Raw genomic sequence first — 7024 nt, 5'->3', positions numbered from 1 at the left:
ATCTTTATCTTTCTGGCTTACTTCACTCTGTATAATGGGCTCCAGTTTCATCCATCTCATTAGAACTGATTCAAATGAATTCTTTTTAATGGCTGAGTAATATTCCATGGTGTATATGTACCACAGCTTCCTCATCCATTCGTCTGCTGATGGGCATCTAGGTTGCTTCCATGTCCTGGCTATTATAAGCAGTGCTGCGATGAACATTGGGGTGCACGTGTCTCTTTCAGATCTGGTTTCCTCGGTGTGTATGCCCAGAAGTGGGATTGCTGGGTCATATGGCAGTTCTATTTCCAGCTTTTTAAGAAATCTCCACACGGTTTTCCATAGTGGCTGTACTAATTTGCATTCCCACCAACAGTGTAAGAGGGTTCCCTTTTCTCCACACCCTCTCCAGCATTTATTGCTTGTAGACTTTTGGATAGCAGCCATCCTGACTGGCGTATAATGGTACCTCATTGTGGTTTTGATTTGCATTTCTCTGATAATGAGTGATGTTGAGCATCTTTTCATGTGTTTGTTAGCCATCTGTATGTCTTCCTTGGAGAAATGTCTGTTTAGTTCTTTGGTCCATTTTTTGATTGGGTCATTTATTTTTCTGGAGTTGAGCTGGAGGAGTTGCTTGTATATTTTTGAGATTAATCCTTTGTCTGTTGCTTCATTTGCTATTATTTTCTCCCAATCTGAGGGCTGTCTTTTCACCTTGCTTATAGTTTCCTTTGTCTGTTGCTTCATTTGCTATTATTTTCTCCCAATCTGAGGGCTGTCTTTTCACCTTGCTTATAGTTTCCTTTGTTGTGCAAAAGCTTTTAAGTTTCATTAGGTCCCATTTGTTTATTTTTAAAAGCTTTTATGTTTAATTAGGTTCTATTTTTTTTCTTTTGCCTTAGGAGATATATCCAAAAAATATTGCTACAATTTATATCAAAGAGTGACCTCTATGCTTCCTCCTAGAAATTTTACAGTCTCTGGTCTGACATTTAGGTCTTCAATCCATTTTGAGTTTATCCTTTTTGTATATGAGGTGAGAAAATATTCAAATTTCATTCTTTTACATATAGCTGTTTAGCACTGCTTTTGAAGAGACTATCTTTTCCCTATTGCATATTCTTGCCTCCTTTGTTGTAGATGTTATTGTTTAATCGCTAAATCATGTCCAGCTCTTTTGTAATCCCATGAACTGGACCTGCCAGGCTTCTCTGTCCATAGGATTTCCCAGGCAAGAATACTGGAGAGGGTTGCCATGCCCTCCTCCAGTAGATCTTCCCAACCCAGGGATCAAACCTGTGTCACCTGCATTGGCAGGCAGATCCTTTACTAGTGAGCCACCAGGGAAGATCAATTGACCACAAATTCACACTTGTTCTTGTTCTTGAAAATTTCTGATCTGGAGACTCAGAGACAATTAAGGTGAACAAATCATACTTATTTTTAACTATGAGCTTCTAAGGCCATAAGATTATGCACTTGATGTTCAGCTCTAGTGTCAGGAGGCAATAGATGGAATACTCAAGTAACAGTAATAGGAGAGGAGTTTAATAGAGGGTTTATTTGCAAAGTCATAGGCAATAGGTAAAGAGAAAAGAAGAGGCTACTACTTTGCTATGGGCTAGTAACAGTGAAGGCCAATATAACTCTTATACCTGATGGATAGAGGGAGAGAAAGTGAAAGTGTCAGTTTCTCAGTCATGTCCAACTCTTTGTGATCCTACCAGGCTCCTCTGTGCATGGAATTTTGCAGGCAAGAATACTGGAGTGAGTTGCCCTTCCCTTCTCCAGGGGATCTTCCTGACCCACGGGTTGAATCTGGGTCTGCTGCATTGCAGGCATATTCTTTACCACCTGAGCCACCAGGAAGCCCCAAAGCGAGAGAGGATGACCACAATTTGAGACAGATATGTGTACACATGTACACAGTGTACACACTGAGAGATTTTTTTTATGGGGACACAACCAGCATAAGGTGACCATAAACGGAGGGAACCAAGAGGACAAATATGCTGATATCACTTTCCCCTCTTAGCTCAGGCATATGATCCTCCCCTTATTTTCCTTGACAAAATCCATTCAGAAGCCCAAAGACAAAAGAAATTTTAATGCCATTCATATAAGTCAGCATTGAGCTGAGTGAAGGTGAAATAGAAAGGAGATCTGAAGTGCAAAAGAAACATATCCAGAACACCAGACCTTCTTTATGCTTAATGTAATATTGTAAATCTACTTTCAAAATTATTGTTATTCTTCCTTTGCACAAAAAGACACACTTCAGTCTTACTATACATAGACATAATATCTTGCACATTCCTAAAAGTTTCCTTTATTAATTAATTTTTAACACATCCAGGTGTATCAAGTATCTATTTCCTTTAGCTGCTATTGCTGATTATTATTGTTGCTGCTATCCTGTGTGTGCACTTAGGGTTAATCATCCACTCATTGTGTGGAATAATGACAGTAACTCTGGAGGTGATCCCTTATTGTCCTAAGAGTCCTAGGATATGGTTTTATTTTTTTTTGTTCAGTTTTGAACTCTAGATAGTAGTGTCCACATGCTAAGTGGCTTCAGCCATGTCTGACTCTTTGAGACCCTGTGAACTGTAGCCCGCCGGGCTCCTCTATCCACAGGATTCTCCAAGCAAGAATACTGGAGTGGGTTCTATTTTCTACTCCAGTTGTGTCCATAGTACACTACAAAAGTTCTAATGCTTTTCAATTCGCCTCATGTCCAATCACCAAGAGTGATTTCATCATTTCTGCCATGGCTTTACAATATTAAAATATTAAGGACATATACTTAAAATAATTCTAACAAAATTTTAATTTTTCCTTTGCTAGTCAAAATTGATACTTTTGTAATAAAAACTTTAAAACATTTTAAATGAACATATATTAGACTAGAAATCGGTATCCATAGCTTATGGAGAGAACATGATTGATTGTGTTCTTTAATTTTCCCTTAAAATAAAGGATTCAACTTTACTTAATAGCTTCAGAAATATTTTCAGGGCTAAAGTAAAGCAATAGCCTTACTTAACTTCCTCATCTTTAGAATCTCATCCGATTCTGTTCAGTTGTAAAATCAGTGTTTTATACTCTTATATTCTCCAATGTATAATAGAGTATTCTGGCAAATGAAAGTTCTGATCAACTGCTGGCAGAAAAAGTTCTTTTTTTCCTATCTCATCCATCATAATGAGCCAATGTTATGGTGTAAGACAACAGAAAATGGGAAGATTTCTGGTGTTCATATTTCATAAGTTCAGTTCAGTTCAGTTGCTCAGTTGTGTCCTACTCTTTGCAAACCCATGGACTGCAGCATGCCAGGCTTCCCTGTCCATCACCTACTCCCAGAGCTTGCTCAAACTCATGTCCACCAAGTCAGTGATGCCATCCAATCATCTCAACCTCTATAGTCCCCTTCCCTTCCTCACTTCCATCTTTCCCAGTATCAGGGTCTTTTCCAGTGAGTCAGTTCTTTGCATTAGATGGGCAACATATTGGAGTTTCAGCTTCAGTATCAGTCCTTCCAATGAATATTCAAGACCAATTTCCTTTAGGATGGACTGGGTGGATCTCCTTGCAGTTCAAGGGACTCTCAAGAGTCTTCTCCAACACAACAGTGCAAAAGCATCAATACTTCACCACTCAGCTTTCTTTATACTCCAACTCTCACATCCACACAAGACTACTGGAAAAACCATAGCTTTGACTAGACGGACCTTTGTTGGCAACGTAATATCTCTGCTTTTTAATATGTTGTCTAGGTCAGTCATAGCTTTCCTTCCAATGAGTAAGTGTCTTTTAATTTCATGGCTGCAGTCACCATCTGCAGTGATTTTGGAGCCCAAGAAAATAAAGTCTGTCACTGTTTCCATTCTTTCCCAATCTATTTTCCATGAAGTGATGGGACCGGATGCCATGATCTTAGTTTTCTGAATGTTGAATTTTAAGCTAACTTTTTCACTCTCCTCTTTCACTTTCATCAAGAGGCTCTTTAGTTCTTCACTTTCTGCCACAAGGGTGGTGTCATCTGCATTTCTGAGGTTATTGATATTTCTCCCGGCAATCTGGACTCCAGCTTGTGCTTCATCCAGCCCAGCATTTCTTATGACGTACTCTGCATATAAATTAAATAAGCAGGGTGACAATATACAGCCTTGACATACTCCTTTCCCAATTTGGAACCAGTCTGTTGTCCCATGTCCAGTTCTAACTGTTGCTTCTTGACCTGCATACTGATTTCTCAGGAGGTAGGTCAGGTGGGCTGGTATTTCCATCTCTTTCAGAATTTTCCACAGTCTGGTGTGATCCACACAGTTAAAGACTTTGGTGTAGTCAATAAATCAGAAGCAGATGTTTTTCTAAAACTCTCTTGCTTTTTCTATGATCCAACAGATGTTGGCAATTTGATCTGTGGTTCCTCTACCTTTTCTAAATCCAGCGTGGACATCTGGAAATTCTAAGTTCATGTACTGTTGGAGCCTTGCTTGGAGAATTTTGAGCATTACTTTACTAGCATGTGAGATGAATGCAACTGTGTGGTAGTTTGAACATTCTCTGCCACTGTCTTTTTTGGGGGATTGACATGAAAACTGACCTTTGTCAGTTCTGTGGGCACTGCTGAGTTTTCCAAATTTGCTGGCATATTGAGTGCAGCACTTTTATAGCATCATCTTTTAGGATTTGAAATACCTCAACTGGAATTTCATCACCTCCACTAGCTTTGTTCATAGTGATGCTTCCTAAGTCCGACTTGACTTAAGTCATTATTACAATTAAAACAATTTTATATCAGTGTAAAATGTCAGTAAGAATAACAACAACAACAAAAACCCAGATTTTTCATGGGGAGAAAAAACATATTTCTGGACAAATTTATATTCCTTTTCTAAAAGTCTGGTTTTATCATAGTTGTTTAGCTAGATATTCAGTTAATCAATAAAAAATCTGCATCAGGACAATTGAAGATTAGAAACTGAGATCCCATGCATAAGTACCTAATATCATGGACTTTATAATCTAGAAGTAAATAAAGGCATTGATGAATACTTGGGAGATAAGTGCCTATGAGGTAACAGAGTAACTACAAACTACAATACCACTGAAAACAAAAAAATGACAGTGTGTTTTTCAGTAAAGTCATCATTTTGGTATTGTATATATTTATCCATCACAAGTTAAATTTATTAAATTAATTATTATTGTGGCCCTTAGCCATGAAATATAAAACTTCTGATAGCGGCAGGCAAAGAAATCTATATTTTATAGCCCTCATTAAGATCACTGAAAAAAATAAATGGCTCTGAAAACTTTTAGACAATTTAAAAATGCACAGAAACTAAAGTTATTCAGATTTGTATAAAAGGGGTATGTAGTCTTGGCTTCTTCAGCTTTGGGTTACTGTATGTAGTTTTGAGAAAAGATTACTTTAAACAATATTACTTTAATTGAGTGGGTCACAAAGAGTTGAACATGACAGAGTGAGTAACACACAATGCTTCTGGAGGTTAGGCCAAGATGAAAGAGAGGTTGAGAGAGAATGGCTCACAGAGCAGAATTCTCAGAGTCAGGGAGACTGACTCATCACCTCAAGTCAGCGAGACACATGCAGAGCCTCTCTCTAGAGATTTTGGCAAGTATGACATGTATACATTCTCACATCCTGTAACACAGGCCTCCTCTATATACTTTACCCCTATAGCAACAGTGATTATATTGGTCAGTATAGCATTTTATAAGAACATATCTCATTAATAGAGTTATGTGTCATTTTTATTTTTAAAGACTAATTATTTTAATTTTACAGATAGGGCTTTGAGCTAGGTTATTTATTCCACTTTCTAAATGAGTGGATCTCCACATAAGAATTCCTTTCATAAAGCACGATAAAAACAAAAACAAAAACAGAAAACAACAACAACAACAACAAAAAAAAAATGAGTTAAAATGTTGCTCTCATTATTTTCTGAGAAAAATAGAGGATTCCCAGACATAAAGGGAAGTTAAAGATAATTATTTCTAACCACTTCAGAGAGATATATTGCATTATGAAAGTGTCAGAGAAGAGATACCCAGAGAACTGGACTCTAAACATTGAGCCAAAGAAGGAAGAGACTTCCAACAATAGGTCCTAGGCAAGTGCTGCAATCTTGTCTGTACCAATCAAATAAGTGACCGAGACTGTCTTAAGAATGTGAGAGGCCACCAGGTCTCACCTTCTTGTTCAGTTCAGTCAGTTCAGTTGCTCAGTCGTGTCCGACTCTTTGCAACCCCATGAATCGCACCACACCAGGCCTCCCTGTCCATCACCAGCTCCCGGAGTTTACTCAAACTCATGCCCATCAAGTCGGTGATGCCATCCAATCATCTCATCCTCTGTTGTCCCCTTCTTCTCCTGCCACCAAACCCTCCCAGCATCAGGGTCTTTTCCAATGAGTCAACTCTTCGAATGAGGTGGCCAAAGTATTGGAATTTCAGCTTCAGCATCAGTCCTTCCAGTGAACACCCAGGACTGATCTCCTTTAGGATGGACTGGTTGGATCTCCTTGCAGTCCAAGGGTTGACTAAATAAAATATGACTCACTAATTTAAAAAATTTTAAAACACTATTAAGCCCAACAAAATATAGATGTTGTTCTTATTTGGACAGAAGATTGCTTTACATGTAGTTTAGTAGAAAGAGACTTTTATAAAATATACATGTACATTTTTGTCTTTTATTTGAAATATACTCTGTGACATACTGGTGTTGCCGCATCCCTTGGTGAATATCAAGTGTTAAAGTGCTAGATTAAGATAACAGGTGATTTGAATGTATTGATTGCCTTTGTTATAGATATTAAGAGTTCACTGAATACAACAGAAAGAAAACTTTTTAAGAGAATAATGTTTCTTAGAAACCATGTGCCATTACTGTATTTGGTAGTTTATATTCACAAAACTATGTTGCACTATTAGCTCCATTGATGGTTGAGAAAACTGAAATATAGCATCTCTTGTAAGATATCATAGAACACGTAAGTCA

The sequence above is a fragment of the Odocoileus virginianus genome, chromosome 6, assembly GCF_023699985.2.
Source record: "Odocoileus virginianus isolate 20LAN1187 ecotype Illinois chromosome 6, Ovbor_1.2, whole genome shotgun sequence".
In the NCBI taxonomy this organism is placed as follows: domain Eukaryota; kingdom Metazoa; phylum Chordata; class Mammalia; order Artiodactyla; family Cervidae; genus Odocoileus; species Odocoileus virginianus.
This window is presented reverse-complemented; position numbering follows the sequence as displayed.